Genomic DNA, 16,615 nt, shown 5'->3' with positions numbered 1-16,615 from the left:
CCCAATGAAGGCCTCAGCTTTGACAAACAACTCTCGCTCATTATCTGTTTGTAGAAAGTTAAGAAAGTTAAGGGTAGAATTTTTATGCTTGATTATTGCTTTCTATGTTTGGTTTCATATATAACTTGTACTGATACCATACTAGTTAGCTAATAAAAACGAAGTCTGGTAACTAGTTGATAGATAAAAAACAGTTTAATTTTTATATGTTGTTGATATAGACATTGTAAATAGATTACAAATCAGGATATTTATGATTTTTAGAATTGTTGTCAAAGATTGTTGCATCAATGTTTCATCAGAATGATTGTGTATAATAAGATTGTTGCATGATAATATAGTTACTCTTATTATTATTATATTTATGAATGTTTTATGAATGATCTTTTGCATGTTAGCTTATCTCTACTTATTTGTGTTTATATGATGCTCGTTAATGTGTGTGTTAGAAGGTTTGAGATTGTTGATAGGGAAAGCACATGATTAGGTAAACCCACAATCTCAGTGATATCTGTGTTTTTGATTATGACAACACATAGTTAATGAAAACACATGTGTATGTATTATGTTACATGTTACATGCATTTATTCTTACTGTGTTATATTTGTATAAGCATAATTTTGAACATATTGTGTTGATTATTGCATACTACTGTATTAAAAATGTGTTTTTATTTGTGTATGCATAATATGAGTTTTCGGAAATGAAAAATCACAAGCATCTAACTTCAGCTATTTGAACTTTAAAGTGTGGCAAAACAATCAGTTTTAAGTCGATTACATTATTGGTTAAATCGATTAAAACTCATATGTTTGCACAAATATTTTTCAAGTGTGTTGTGATGTATTTTGAGAAGAAAAGTTTTTAAATATAGGCTAAGTGTTTCTACTCTATCGATTGCATGCATTCTGTATTCGACTAAGTCTGTTATTGTTTTGAAAACTGTTTAAATGTTTGACATAACTGTCACAATGGTCATATTTTAAAATATGTTAACCAAATATTTATTACAAATCGATTACATTAATTGTGCTTTCAATTAATACATTTGATTGTTGTTAATCTATTATAACTGTAAACTATATTCAACTAGATTAATAGTGTAATCGATTAAAACACGTATGATTTGTCTTATATTATATATAGACGCATGATTTGATTTCTGATAGGTTCCTAAATTGAGAACCTAATCAAGAATGCTCTTCCTCATACAAGAACACAAGAAAGGACGAATGAATATAGAATGATATTCACAGAATCAATGTTTGTACAGTGAGAACAGAGGCTTAACCCTCTTCACAAGTCAATACCTGTCAACAACTAACTCTCCAAAAGTCACTCTCCCACTAACCAACCCTCTATTTATAACTACCTCATCCTCCCCCTTAACTGTCGAACAGTTAAATGATGACAGCTAACTCGCTCTCTTATTCCTTCTCTCATATACAATCCACCCCTGCTTATTATTCTTATGCCTATCAATACCCTCCTCTTGAAGTCCAACCTTGTCCCCAAGGTTGAAGTCGGGGTATTGTTCCCTGATGGTCACTTCGTCCTCCTAGGTTGCACCATCTAGGCCTTCCTCTTGCCACTCTATCAACAACTGTGGCACTTCCTCTCCTCCTTGCTGCGTCTGCCTTTTTCCTAGCACGCCCATTGGCCAAAACGATGGCCTTTCCACTTGCAGATCCTGCGGTAGTTCCTTCTCCACTCCTTGTGCACCTATAGCCTTTTTTAACTATGACACGTGGAAGACGAGATGTATCCTCGCGGTCTCTGGCAGCTGCAGCTTGTAGGCCACCTCCCCAACCTTCTGAATGATCTGATGCGGTCCATCCAAAATATCTAGCCGCCAATTTAGAATGAAACCTAGTTGGCATTGAAGACTGCCTATGGGGTCTTATCTTCAAATAAACTCAATCTCCAACTTCAACATTTGTTGGTTTTCTTCTTTTATTTGCCTGACGCACCATCACTTCCTATGCTCTCTCCAAATGGAACCTCAATTGTTTCAAAGGCTTCATCTCGTGTCTGAAGCTCTTGACTTACGGCCTCTACCCTGATAACTGCTATTATACCAGTATTCCGCCCAAGGCAAGACTGCCATTCACCCTTTTGGTTGCTCCGAACAAAAGCATCTTAGATACCCTTCCAATACCCGATTCAAGACCTCTGTTTTCCCGTCTGTTTCGGGGTGGTAAGCAGTACTCATATTTAGCTTCGTCCCTTGACCCTTGAACAACTCCCTCCAGAAAATGCTCAGGATTAATGGATCCCGATCACTCACTATGGATTGGGGAATCCCATGCAACCGGATGACTTCCCTGATGAATACTTCCGCAACAGTCCTGGATGAGTATGGATGCTTAAGGGATAGGAAATGAGCGTACTTACTCAAGCGCTCCACTACCACCAATATAGCATCGTGCCCCTGCGATTTTGGTAGTCGCACTATGAAATCCATGCTTAATTCCTCCCATACTGCATTAGGAATTGGCACCGGCTGCAACAGCCCCTGAGGAGAAGAAGAGAGATATTTGTTTTGTTGGCACACAACACATCTGGCCACGAATTCCGTCACATCTTTCTTCATTCCGGTCCAATACAAGGACTAGGCTATGCACCTGTACACTCGGTACATCCCGGAGTGGCCCCAAGTTTGCGTTACATGGAATTCCGCTATCAACTTGGGAATCCATGTTGACTGTGTCGACAACACCAGCCTGTCTTTGTGGTGGAGCCTCTCGTGTTCCAGGGTGTAAGCGGGGTGGGTGTTAGGATCTCTCCTAATTTCCTCCATTACTCTTTGTAAAAACTCATCTGCCTCCACTTCCCGCACTATCTCCCCGAAATCTTGCCAGAAGGGCCTGGCTACCATGCCTAATTCTTTTTCCTCTTTGTCTTCCCCCTCATACTGCCTTGACAGGGCATCTGCAACTTTATTCGCAGCCCCCGCTTTATATATTATCTCAAAGTTGTAGCCCAGCAGCTTAACAATCCAATCCTGTTGGTTTTGTGTGGTGATACATTGTTCCAGCAAATGTCAGAGGCTCTTTTGATCTGTATGGACTACAAACCGCTGCCTTACAAGGTACGACCTCCAATATTGAATGGCCAGCACTAGGGCCATCAGCTCCTTTTTGTAGATGAACTTGCTTAACTTTCCCTCGGATAGAGCCTTGCTAAAGAATGCTATCGGTTTTCTCCCCTGCACAGGACCGCTCCCACGCTACGCCCCGTAGCGTCACATTCGATGTGGAAAGGTTGCTTGAAATCTGGCAATGACAGTAGTAGGGTCGTAGTCATTGCCCTCTTCAGTGTTTTCCACGCCTCCTCTGCCTTTTCGTTCCAAGTGAAACCTCCCGTCTTCAGCAGCTCCGTCAGAGGTCGGGTGGTACGACTGTCGCGATCATACAAATTTTATGTACACGAATTAATGCAGTATAACTAGGAAGTGACTCCTAGGTCGTCTCTCGAAGACCAAATTGGGTTCAGTCTCAGATTTTCACACGAAGGGGGGGGGTTTGTGAATGTTTTGTGCGCTAAATAAAATTGGACTGGAATTTAAATAAGACAATTGAATTTAAAAACACTAAAATAAATTTTAACAATGGTAAAAACAAGCGGTAAAAGATGGTAAAAACTGAACAATAAATATGCAAAAATGTAACAGCTGACAGTAAAATAAAGAGAGTTTAGAAAATGGTAAATTCATAAAACGATAATTTTAGAAAACGGTAAATTGGAGAGAACGGTAAATTATAGGAAACGGTAAATGAAAATAAAATTCAACTTGAGAAATGCATAATGGAAACTTCAATTAAAATTCAATTCTTGAACTGGAAATTAAAACAAATCCAAAACCTCCCAAAGGGGAGGAGGAAAAATGAACACTCAGAATGAAAACTTCCGTGGCTTCTTACACTAAACTACTCCTAAAATCTAATACTAAAAACTGCTGCCTGCTGCTCCTTTTGTAAGCAATTCTCTGAACCCGTGAACCTCTCCATTTTGTCTTAAGTAGAAGCTCTTTCCAGCCATCCACCATGCAATAACAAATCATGGGCCCTCATGCACACCAACTCAGGCCCGTGAAGCTGTTGCTGTTGGTTGCTGGAATGTGCTTGCTTCATCACTAACTCATTTCCACCATGCTGTGCAGGCCAGAGGCCACTCCCCTTCTTGCTGTCCCAACGCCGCTGGATACTCTTCTGCTTCAAACTTGATGGACGTTGCTGTCGCTTCAAGCTTGCAGGACCGTGCCTTCTGCTGCCATCACTTCCTAGCTGGAATGTAACTCATGCTGTTCTCCATCAAAATGTGTGGCTGCTGGACCTCCATTCTTCATCTCGGTGTTGGCTACTGCTGGACGGGAATTTCCTTTTCAGCTGCTATTGGTGAACGTAGCTTGTTGGATGCATGGAGACCATATCCTTTGCTGGACGTCCGCGTGTGAAGCTCTCCAAGTTGCTGCTGAACCGTAGAACACCACTTCATCTTCACTCTCCATGCGTTGTCCTTTCTTCCAGAGCATGGTAGCAACTGGATACCGTGATCACCATACATCCCATCTCTCAGTGGCTTGGTTCGTCTTTGCGTGTTGTTGCTGGATAGATGCTTCTCAAAGAAATTGTGGTGGCTGCTCCTAAGCTGGACGTGTTGTTGGAGCTGCTGTCGCTACTGGATCAGCTGGCTGGTGGACGTTAGCTTCTTGCAGCTGTGCTGGTCGGATGCTGCCTTCACTTCATTCACGCTGCAGTGGCGCATCCAACTCACGTCCCAGCTCTCTCTCTCTTCATGCAATCTTTTAGAAGGAAAATTATCTTGCTGACCGACAATGGATGTGTGGGTCTCTTGCAAGAAAGACAACTAATTCCCAGGAGAGAAACCGTGGCATCCATCCTTTCAACAAGTGGTGGTCCCTCTTGTCCCCATTTTCTTCTTTTGTGCTGGCTTCATTTGGCTATGTAGTGTAATTTGCAAATCAATCAATAATCCTTAAAATTTAATAATCAAGGTGTTGCTTCACGTGAAAGTTGTGTGACATGGCCCTCTCCTTCTTCCTTCACTTGTTAAATTTTGGATGAAAGCAAAGAATTGTTCCAGCCGTAGAATGTGAGTTGAAATGCCACTGTGTTGCTTATTTTAAGTGCATGTTCCAGCCAAGACAAAAATTGAATGCTTTTCTCCAAATCTCCAAATTGGAAACCTCGTGGCAAGAAAGGGTGTGGTGGATCCCACTATTATTCCAACTTAGATGCTTCCAAAATAAATTTTTCATGGGCACTAGGCCGTGAGCTTTTGATAGAAATGAAAATGAAAAAGATCACTTTTGATGGTCCCCATACCGTGACATTTGCTTAAAATTTGGCAACCCACTTTCTCTTTAATGTAAAATTATTTTCCTCATTGAAAACAGTATTATGCATTCCAACCAAAATATATATATATTCTTTAAAAGCTTCTCATGTGATGGCAACGCCTTAGTGTTGCTAATTTCCATCCAGCCGTGAAACATTGGTATTACTTCTACCACTTTCCATTCCTTCATCTCAATTAATTGGCTAAGTGTTACCATTCCAGCCGTAACACCATTCCTCTCTTTCCTTCCAAATTAAAACCAAAATTCAAAAGTTTCTAATTAATGGCTTCACAAAAGAAATTAGTCCCTGGATTTTACCCAAGAATTTCCCTACAATTAATAATGCAAATATTAAGCTTAGAAAATTCAAATTAATCAAAATAAGAATTTCTAGTCAATTTAAGCACAATTAGTAAAAATAGGAAAATACTGGACATTTAAGCACAATTCCCGGATTAAATTCGGTACAATAAACTAAGTGAAATGTAGAAAATAATGATTCATCATCGGGCAATCTTGCCATATGTGGTGCTCCATCTCTCTGTTAGGTGGCAGCCCCGTAGGCTCTACAAAAACCACGTGATGTTTGTCCAGAAGTATCTCCATTTCTTCTTTTTGTTTTTGGGTGAGGCCTAAATACCTCTGCGCGTCATTATGGGCCTCCATTGAGCCCAATTCCCAAACCATGAACCAAGCCTCTACTTTATCAATTTTTTGACAAAGCACTAGCTCCCACCACTTTACGTTCCAACGTGGGGTCCCCCTTCACCATTATCTCATTCCCTCCTTGTTGATACACCATTTTCAGCTTCCCCTAGTCCACCGTCACTTCCCCCAGTTTCTCCAACCACTCCACCCCGAGAATCACTTCTACTCCCCCTAGTTCGAACAGGTAAAATCATTCAACAATCTTAGCATCCCCAACTCCAGTGCTGCCTGCTCACAACAACCACTGATTTTCCTTTTTTGGCCGTCTCCCAGACTCACCATATATGGTCAAGTATCCACCACTGCCATCTTCAGTTCCTCCACCACCCTTCGATCGATAAAGTTGTGGCTCGCGCCACTGTCAATCAAAACCAGTACCTCTCGTCACCCAATTCATCCTCGTAACTTCATCGTCTTGGGTGACGTGAGTCCGCCGGCTGATAGAGCCGATAACTCCATCTTAGCAATATTCAACTCAGTTCCCACATCGCTTTCAATTTCTTCCTCCTCCCCGCTAAAATTAGCATCCTTAGACCCCTCTTTGGGCAGCGATGGCCGGGGCTGAAGGATCCGCTGCACCTGAAACATCTCCCCTCCTTTCTCCGTTTGATATACTCCAAGTATGGTAAATTGCGGACATTCTGATCACTTCCGTCGCTGTTGATTCTCTCGTTATTTTGCCCCTGAGTCGCGTCTTTCCTAATAAACCCAACACTTTTAGCCGACCCTCCTCGTACCGTCGTGTCACGATTAGATTCCACCCGCGTCACTGCACCTGACGTTTTTCCCCAAGAACCTTGATTCTTGGACATACATCCTCCTCCCGCTTTTGAAGTCGTACACAACTTCTCCACGTCCCTCGCCACTCGCATGGCGGTCATCAAATCAGGTGGGTCATGCGGTCTGACATGATCACCCACCTCTTCCCGTAGGCCGGACATGAAATAACCCATAATCTGTTCCTCGGGTATCTGGTTTGTTTGCCCAACCAACACTTTGAAATCGCGAATATACTCCTCCACCGGCCCCACCTGTCTTATGGTTGACAGCCTCTCATAAATTGTCCCCCGTGTTCCTCCCCCGAAGCGTATTCCCAAAGCCCTCTTCAATCCATCCTAAGAATGGTTCCTAGTCTTTTCCCGCCAAAATCGGAACCAGTTCTCGGCGTAGCCCTCCATGCTAATAAAAGCCAATTGTAGCTTCTCCTCCTCAGCCACCCTTTGGACCTTGAAAAACTTCTCTGCTCTGCCTATCCATACCCATGGCTCGCCCCATTCAAACATGGGTAACTCAACCAGTTTCCTCCAATTGACTAGTCCTCCTTGGTTACCTTCTCCGCCTCTTCCCCTTTCGCCGTTGGGTCCACCCCCATTATCATTCACCAACGATTGACTCTCATCTTGATGTTGGCCTTTGTGATTGTGATTACGTTCTCCAAGCGCTTTCAAGATTGCTTGAATGTCCTGTTGTATCGCTGTCGTCTCTTGTCGCAGAGCCCCCGTGTCTACTTTTGTCTCAGCTATTGAAATCTCGACCGCCTCTAAGTGCCCTTCAACAGCCACCACTCTCCCCTCCATTATGCGCTAGCTTCTCCTCTCTAATTATAATTCGGCAGGTCGGACCAATTGATAGGTTCCTAAATTGGGAACCTAATCAAGAATGCTCTTCCTCACACAAGAACACAAGAAAGGACGAAAGAATATAGAATGATATTCAAAGAATGAATGTTTGTACAGTGAGAACAGAGGCTTAACCCTCTTCACAAGTCAATACCTGTCAACAACTAACTCTCCAAAAGTCCCTCTCCCACTAACCAACCCTTTATTTATAACTTTCTCATCCTCTCCCCCTTAATTGTCGATAAGCTAAATGATGACAACTAACTCGCTCTCTTATTCCTTCTCTCATATACAATCCACCCCTGCTTATTATTCTTATGCCTATCAATTTCTGTAAGAAGAATTGATCTTGACACTTTCATATCCTTTTCAATGTGTTCTTTGAGATCTTACAAAAGAGAGAAAAGCTCCAAGAATCAAGAATTATCGTGGTGATAAAGTCTTGAGGATTTCTTGTGAAGCAAGTGACTGAGGAGGATTCCATGGAAATATCTAACTCAGATTAGGGTCTCAGTGTTTTGTGTTGAGTCTAATTGTTTGTTTTGGCTTTGCTATAGTTTTCTTATCGTTTTTCTAATGGCAATGATTGCCATATGTTTTGTGTTTCATTTGTTTGTAATCGTTTTTAATATGAATGAAATTAGATTTCGTTTTAAATTAATTTTTGGGAATTATATCTTTGATTGATGACTTATTCTAATTGATATAAATCGATTAACCTATGTGTATATATGCAATTTGACCAATTTTACTATTACATTGATATCATTGCATATTCATATCTTAACTGTGTTGATCACGATACATCATTGATACTAAAATGGTTGATCTAGTTAAACCTGAAAGGGTATGCAAGAACAGTGCGTGCTGATTGAGCTATAATGGAAGTTCAACATTACTCTACAACATGAAATCGATTAAAATGAAATTCTAATCGATTGGTTTTCGTAACTTGGTTTGAAGATTCCAAACTTCTGATATCTTATATCTTTAAACCTTGTATGATTATCTGTTAATTGATTATTCTGCTTATATTACTATATTGATCCGCTGTGAATATGTTTTGAGATTATAAGTGATAAATCTATTTTGTTGGTTCAACATGTATCAAATTACTCTGATATCAAGTGATTCAAATTGCTCTGATACATTGCTTGAATAGGCTTGAGTGATACATACTCTGATATATATGTATTATGCATCTGTGATTTAATGCTTAAACATGCATAATGACAGGGGGAACATTGTATACGATTGATTAGTTCACATGTTTTTCAAAACGGGAAGAAAATAAATGAACTCGTGTGAATGTTAGTAATAGGGAGATCATCACATTAATTATGTTATTTTAAATGATGCAACTCTATATGCTTTTCAATTATATTATACTCTCAATAACTTTTTTTATTAATATCCAAAGGGGGAGAATAATTTGATGTAATTGAGGAGAATTGTAATTATGGATAATCTGTGTTTAATCTGTGATTGTGACTGTACAACATGGTTTTATTAATCATGGTTGTGCATCATCAAAAAAGGGGAAAATTGTTGAGATTGTTGATAGGGGAGCACATGATTAGCTAAACCCACAATCTCAGTGATATATGTGTTTTTGATGATGACAACACATAGTTAATGAAAACACATGTGTATGTACTATGTTACATGTTACATGTTTTTATGCTTACTGTGTTATATTTGTATAAGCATAATTGTGAACATATTGTGTTGATTATTGCATACTACTGTATTAGAAATGTGTTTTTATCTTTTAATTAATACATTTGATTATTGTTAATCTATTATAACTGTAAACTATATTCGACTAGATTAATAGCGCAATCGATTAAAAGACATATGATTTGTTTTATACTATATATAGATGCATGATTTGATTTTTGTAACAAGAATTGGTCTTGGCACTTTCATATCCTTTTCAGTGTGTTCTTTGAGATCTTATAGAAGAGAGAAAAGCTCCAAGAATCAAGAATTACCGTGGTGATAAAGTCTTGAGGATTTCTTGTGAAGCAAGTGACTGAGGAGGATTCCATGGAAATATCTAACTCAGATTAGGGTCTCAGTGTTTTATGTTAAGTCTGATTGTTTGTTTTGGCTTTGCTATAGTTTTCTTATCGTTTTGCTAATGGCATTGATTGCCATATGTTTTGTGTTTCATTTGTTTGTTATCGTGTTTAATAGGAATGAAATTAGATTTCGTTTTAAATCAATTTGTGGGAATTATATATGTGATTGATGACTTATTCTAATTGATATAAATCGATTAACCTATGTGTATATATGCAATTTGACCAATTTCACTATTACATTGATATCATTGCATATTCATATCTTAATTGTGTTGATCACTATACTGCATTGATACTAAAATGGTTGATCTAGTTAAACCTGAAAGGGTATGCAAGAACAGTGCTTGTTGATTGAGCTATAATGAAAGTTCAACATTACTCTCCAGCATGAAATCGATTAAAATGAAATTCTAATCGATTAGTTTTTGTAACTTAGTTTGAAGATTCCAAACTTATATTTAAAATGAAGTTCTAATTGATTGGATTTCAAGATTCAGTATTTATTTCTCTCAAATTTAGAAACACAATATTTATTTCACTCATATTTTTAAATTTACTCAACACTGCTACCAAATTTCGAAATTCGATTAACACTAATATAATATATTTACGTGTTTTAATTCATAAATGGTTTGTGATATTATTATTGATATAATACTATTAATGATATTATAACTTAGTATAATAATATTAAGGATATAATCTTCCATCGTTAATTATTATAGTAATACTATATCAATTTTTACTATTTTTATTTATTATAATCAAATTCACTCGCGAAAACAAATTGTATTCTTTAAATAATTAATTTAAATTATGATATTCCTTCGTAATCATTAATAATAATTGATCTACACAATTGTTTTTGCATGGTATTGTGACACCATAATATTTCCAATAACTTATCACAGGTTTACATAACAATATAAAATTAGAGTTTATATTTTTACTAAGTAATTTGTGGTTCAATTTTTTAACTTTATTTTAATATTTATAAACACTAATTAAATTTATTTTGATAAAATTTAGTAGGTTACAAAATTTTCCATGCATGCAATATATGACTAATGTATTTATAATTCAACATTATTATTTAAATAATGAATTATATTGGACTCATTTGATCCCTCATCTATTTTATGTATAGAAATCTGTTTAAAAATTTTATACTTAATTAGTTCAGATTTTAATAACTAAGTTTAATAAATATTATATTTGATAACAAAATAACCCTAACTAAATACAAATATTTGTTGTTATATTTATTTAGTAATACATAATCCTCTCGAAAATGAGGTAAGTTTTTGAATAAAATCGAAACACTTTTGAATAAATACCATAATTTTTAAATTCGGTTTAAGAACTCATGAGATTTTAAAATTAGGTATTTCTTTCTTTCAAATTTCGAAATTCATTTATATTTCTTCTAAATTTTGAAATATAGTATTTATTTCTCTCGATATTGAAATCCTCTTAACACTCTATCAAATTTCGAAATCCAATAAAAACTAATATAATATATTTGCATATAAGAATTCATAAATGATTTATTATTAATACTACTAATATATTAAAACTTATATAATAATATTAATGATGTTATAAGTTATAATATAATAGTATTAATGATATAATTTTCCATAATTATTTATTGTATAATAATTTATCAATTTTTACTAGTTTTAACCGAATTTGTCACAAAAAAAATTGTATCCTTTAAATAATGAATTTAATTTATGATATTCCTTCATATTTATTCATTAATTATAATTGATCTATTTTTAAATTAATAATAATTTTTTTATGGTATTGTGGCACCATAATGTTTCCAACAATTACCAACAAGTTTACATAATAATAAAAAATTAAAATTTATACTTTTACAAAGTTTAATGTAATTTGTGTTTTATGTTTTTAACTTATTTTAATTTCAAATATTAAAACACTAATAAATACATACCAGATTCAAAATTTGACTAAAGAATTCATCTTATTTCTACTTTCATTTAAAATATACTAAACGTTTATAAACAAATATAATTAAATAATGTCGATTTATTGAAAAAAAAATAGTTAAGAAAAAGAGGAATAAGAAAAAATTTGATACAAAAATGGGATGAAAATGAACAAAAATGAAGAAAACACGTGCCACTAGGTTTAAGTTAATAAAACTGAGAATAAAAATGGGTGATAGATAAGTGGGATAATAATAGGAGATAATTTTTTTTTCCCTTATGAAAAATATAGTTTTGACATAAAAGAGAAAATGATAATAGGATGAGAGTCAAGAAGACTAGTATAAGACCGGATGGTCACTATGGAACCAAGCGGTCGAATATGATAAATACAAGAGTCTAAATTACAATCAGAGTTGAGAAAAGAAAATCATCTCCGATAAAAGTTATGAGTGTACACCCTCATTACTTCTATAAGAAGTTTTCTATCCTCAAAACTTCAAGTTAGATATAAAATTCTTTATCATCTAGATTTGGATAAAATGGTAGAACATACCATTTAGACTTAACTTTCCACAGGAAAGGCACGACAAACCCATAACCCGTAGGTTATCCTAAGAACAAACTGCTTTGATACCATTAATGTAACATCCCAAAAATATAGCTGTAAACTATATTTAAGAGTACTTACATTTACAATAAAATAGAACACTTACAGGAAATAAAGCTAACTTATAGTTATCCTAAAATAATCATAAATTTAAAACTTACAAAAATCCTACACTGATACAACCCACAAGAGCAGACTGATCGGTCATACAAGAGGTGTATCAACCGAACAGTCCTATCTTAAGGGGTTGAAGACTCCTCGCTTAGCACTTGCTCCAGAGAATCCTCTTCGCACTCTGCTCACACCCACAGGGTGTTCATTGCAAGGACGTAGACGACCGAACGAACAACATGACAAGACAGGAAAATAAGGGTAAGTTAATGTAATTTAATTATAAACACATCTATACATTTCATGTAAGTTCAAACCATGTGAGACCAATCGCTACATTATGACAACACCGAACACAAGAAATCATGTACAAATCGAACACCATAATTCATATATAGACCGAACAATATGTCTTGACCATCCGGATTGTATGAATATGTAGCTACAGTCGTCCTTGCACTTGTGGTAGTGCAACAGCTGACACCAATCAAGCTACAACCCAAGGTTAATCCCATAATACCTACCTCAACACCCTAAGCTGGTAGGACCTCCTACTATTCTCACAAATGAAATATCTCTCTCTATGTGAGAATGATACTCATAAAATTTCAGGATGAACGCCAACTTATCAATATCCAGATTCATACTTTACAATTCAATAACCATCCACGTGACATTCCGTCTTGGAATTCTCTTCCATAGTATTTGAAAGCATAATTCTCATAAATTAACATAAAAAATCATTCATTAGTTATATTTTCACTCATAAGACAAAGAGAACCTGTGAACATTGCGAAAACCTTCACACTATCCAAAAGATAGGACCAAACAGTCCATAATAGATACAACTGAAAAATTGCCTAAGCTAATTACTGGCTGATCATTAGAGAAAAACCAACCTCTAGGAGCTTAGCCCAACCTTAAGAGTTTAAAACAATCGCTTAAGAACTTAAACCGAATGCGTATAGCTCAGACCGAGCGCTAGTACGAGACCGAGCACTACTAATAACGAGCGCTAGTACAAGACCGAGCAATACCAAGAACGAGCGCTAGTACAAGACCGAGCACTACCATGAACGAGCGCTAGAGACCGAGCGCTAAAACAAGCATTACTGCCAGTATAAGACCGAGCGCTTAACAAGAAACCATGCACACACATAAGGCCGAACGGTCATGAACGGGTAAGACTAAAGAGACTAAACCTAGTTACTGACCGAGTACCTGAACATGGTCGAGCGGCCTTTCAGTATATGACCGAGCGGCCCGATCTCTATGACTACCGAATACTAGTGTATGACCAAACGCTATAATCCATCGAATACTACCAAAACCGAACGCTAATACATAGTACTACTAATAGCGAACGCTAACTGTAGTACGACTAAGAACGAATGATAATACCAACCCGAAGACTACCGAGGTCGAAAACGAGTACATTTAAAACTGAACGTCAATATTAAACTGAACAACACTAAGACCGATTATCACTATGAAACTGAACAACACATGAACGAGCGCTCGACTTTCTACATAACTCTGCAGAACTTCTCAACCAATTCACAGGTTTCGTCAATACACAGAAATCAAGCCAACAACAAATTATCCACACATGCACACGTCCAACAATGCCAATACTAATTCATTTACTTTTACACACATGCATCACTACAAGAAATTGGCGTATTACCGAAGGGTTTTTACAGACGGCTTCTCGGCCTTCGGTAAAAGTAAGTTACCGACGGTCAGATAATTGGTTACCGAAGGCCATGGTGAAATGCGGTCATTACCGGAGGATTTTTTCCGAAGGTCATTGGGTCATCGGTATTGGCTTTGGTGAATTAACTTACCGAAGGATATATGACCCTCGGTAAGGTGTTGGTGTAATTAACCCCAGCAGACTTGGGTTTCCCTCTGGTAACTTTCATTTTTCGAGCCAAAAGTTTCCCATTCTTTCTTCGAACCCTCACCAGCATTCCCCCCTTCTTTGTTGCCATCAAACCCTCACCAGTTTTCCCCTTTCTTCGAGCCATCGAACCGTCACCAACATTCCCCAAATTTGCGAGGTTTTGTTCACGGACGTCGTCTCTGTCCTTCGCGCTTGCATTCCGGTGGCGGTCCGTTCTGTGGTTGTAGGGGCTGCATGACAAATTCGTTGTCGCTGCGTCAGGAGGGCTTCGTGGAGGAGGCGACAACGGTGACGAGGGGCTGCGTGACAAATTGGTTGTCGCTGCATCAGGAGGACAACGTGGAGTAGGCGACAACGGTGGCGAGGGGCTTCTTGGTGCGTTGAGAGCGGTGTGGGGTTCGTGGAGGAGGCAACGACCGAAGACAACACAGCTGCTCGACTTCTCTCGCGTCGATATGTAAGTCTGTTCACTCCTCATTTTTCCCATTTTTAGCTTTAATTATGCTCATATGCACTCCTGTTAATGGTAGACATTCACATTATTCTTCAAATTGTAATTTTTTTTTCATCTGGCTTGCTGAAATGGTACTGATTTCTAGCTCATACATCAGGTGATGGTACCCTATTGGAAAACATATACATATGTATACATGATTTAACATCGGATGGCAAAGTGTTCGTTCCTTATTTTTTTTATTTAATTTTCGTTCTATCCTATACTTGAGAAGTCTCCAGCAACACAAATTTTATCTTCCACTAGAACCAGTTTTTTCATGCAAATGTAAAACTACAAAAATGTTGTGCACAATCGAAATTTTTATGAATATACAATCCTTCATAAAAAACTTTATGTTGCTTGTCATATAGCTATTGCTTCAGCAAATTCTAGATAGATACAACTCCAATTTGCAATTGAACTTTCTTTTTGGTCATTTATTTTATCAGGAAGAATTGAACATTGAGCTAGAATAGTTCAGAATTGAGCTAAGACATGTCCAATGACTTAATGCAGTAGCTCAAAGTGAGAAAGTTGAAGCATCCCGGAAGGTAACATCTGTTTTGTTATTGCCAAAAACACTTTCTTCTACCTAATAGGTACAATAATTTAATGAACCCCTGCACCCTAGCATACCTAAGTTGTTTCCTTGTTAGGTTCTTTGCTTTGACATCCATAAAGATACATTACCCTATTATAGCAATTGGAAGATGAATTCACCTTCCATATTCGGATTTGAAGATGCTCTCTTTAGTGTAGTGTGTGCTTTCTTGCTGCCAAAGGGTGAAAGTGTTCTTCTTATAATAGTAGGGTTGGTCACATTGGACTTAAAAAGAGACCTAAAGTTGAAAAATGAAGTCAGTTAACAAGGGAGAGGGAGAGGATTGAGGAGCACGTTCTAGGGGTCGTGTGTGAGCTTTGTTAGCAATGGGTAATCATGTTCTTTGACTTGGTCTGAACTGTTTTTTTGTGGAGATCAAGGTTGTTGAGATTAATTAGCTGATTAAATACAAAGATATAAATTGTAATTAAGGTTTTTTCTTTTTGTTTTCTCTATGAATTAAGTTATATAACATTAAAAAAAATCAGCAAAAAAAGAAAATAGCTACTTTCATATCAGAAAAGAAAGAAAAACTTGGGAGAATGCATGTTCGTTGTTAAATCAAATATGCAATTGAGTTTAGATTTAAGAGTGTGAAGATATGTTGATTAGGAAAATATGAATGTACATTTTCTGGGCCATCATTAATTCATAATGCAGGTATTAGAAATTAGAGGTCATAAATTTGTTTAGCAAGACATGACATCAGTGTTAATTGTAGTCATAAATTTCTGGCTCTCTTCTTCTTTCTTTATTGTTCTTGCTTTCTTGTTGGCAATAGGTTGCTTTCCTTAATCTTTTTGGCATTTCCCAATTCCACCATGGTTGCCTCTGGAATTTCTTCCTAGGTTAATGGAGGTGTTTTATGCAGTGAGGGGTGAAGAAACTGAAAGAATGAATGATATAATTTGATTAGGATTCATGCTTCAAATCAATGATGGTTTTTACTTGTCTAACAAAAGGTCATTTTTCTTAGTGAATGTTGCACTTTTTGAGATATTAATGAACGTGAGATATCTTTCTTTCACCTTTATGATCATGCTGCTTTTGTGGTTCTTTTTAATTTCTTATTCATGGTGCAACTCTTTCTTGTTGGCGGATGAATAAAAGTAGTATTCCCTTTATCTCCTTTTCTCATATTAAGCATACTATACTCTAT

This window comes from Vigna angularis, chromosome 9, assembly GCF_016808095.1.
Source record: "Vigna angularis cultivar LongXiaoDou No.4 chromosome 9, ASM1680809v1, whole genome shotgun sequence".
Lineage (NCBI taxonomy): Eukaryota > Viridiplantae > Streptophyta > Magnoliopsida > Fabales > Fabaceae > Vigna > Vigna angularis.
This window is presented reverse-complemented; position numbering follows the sequence as displayed.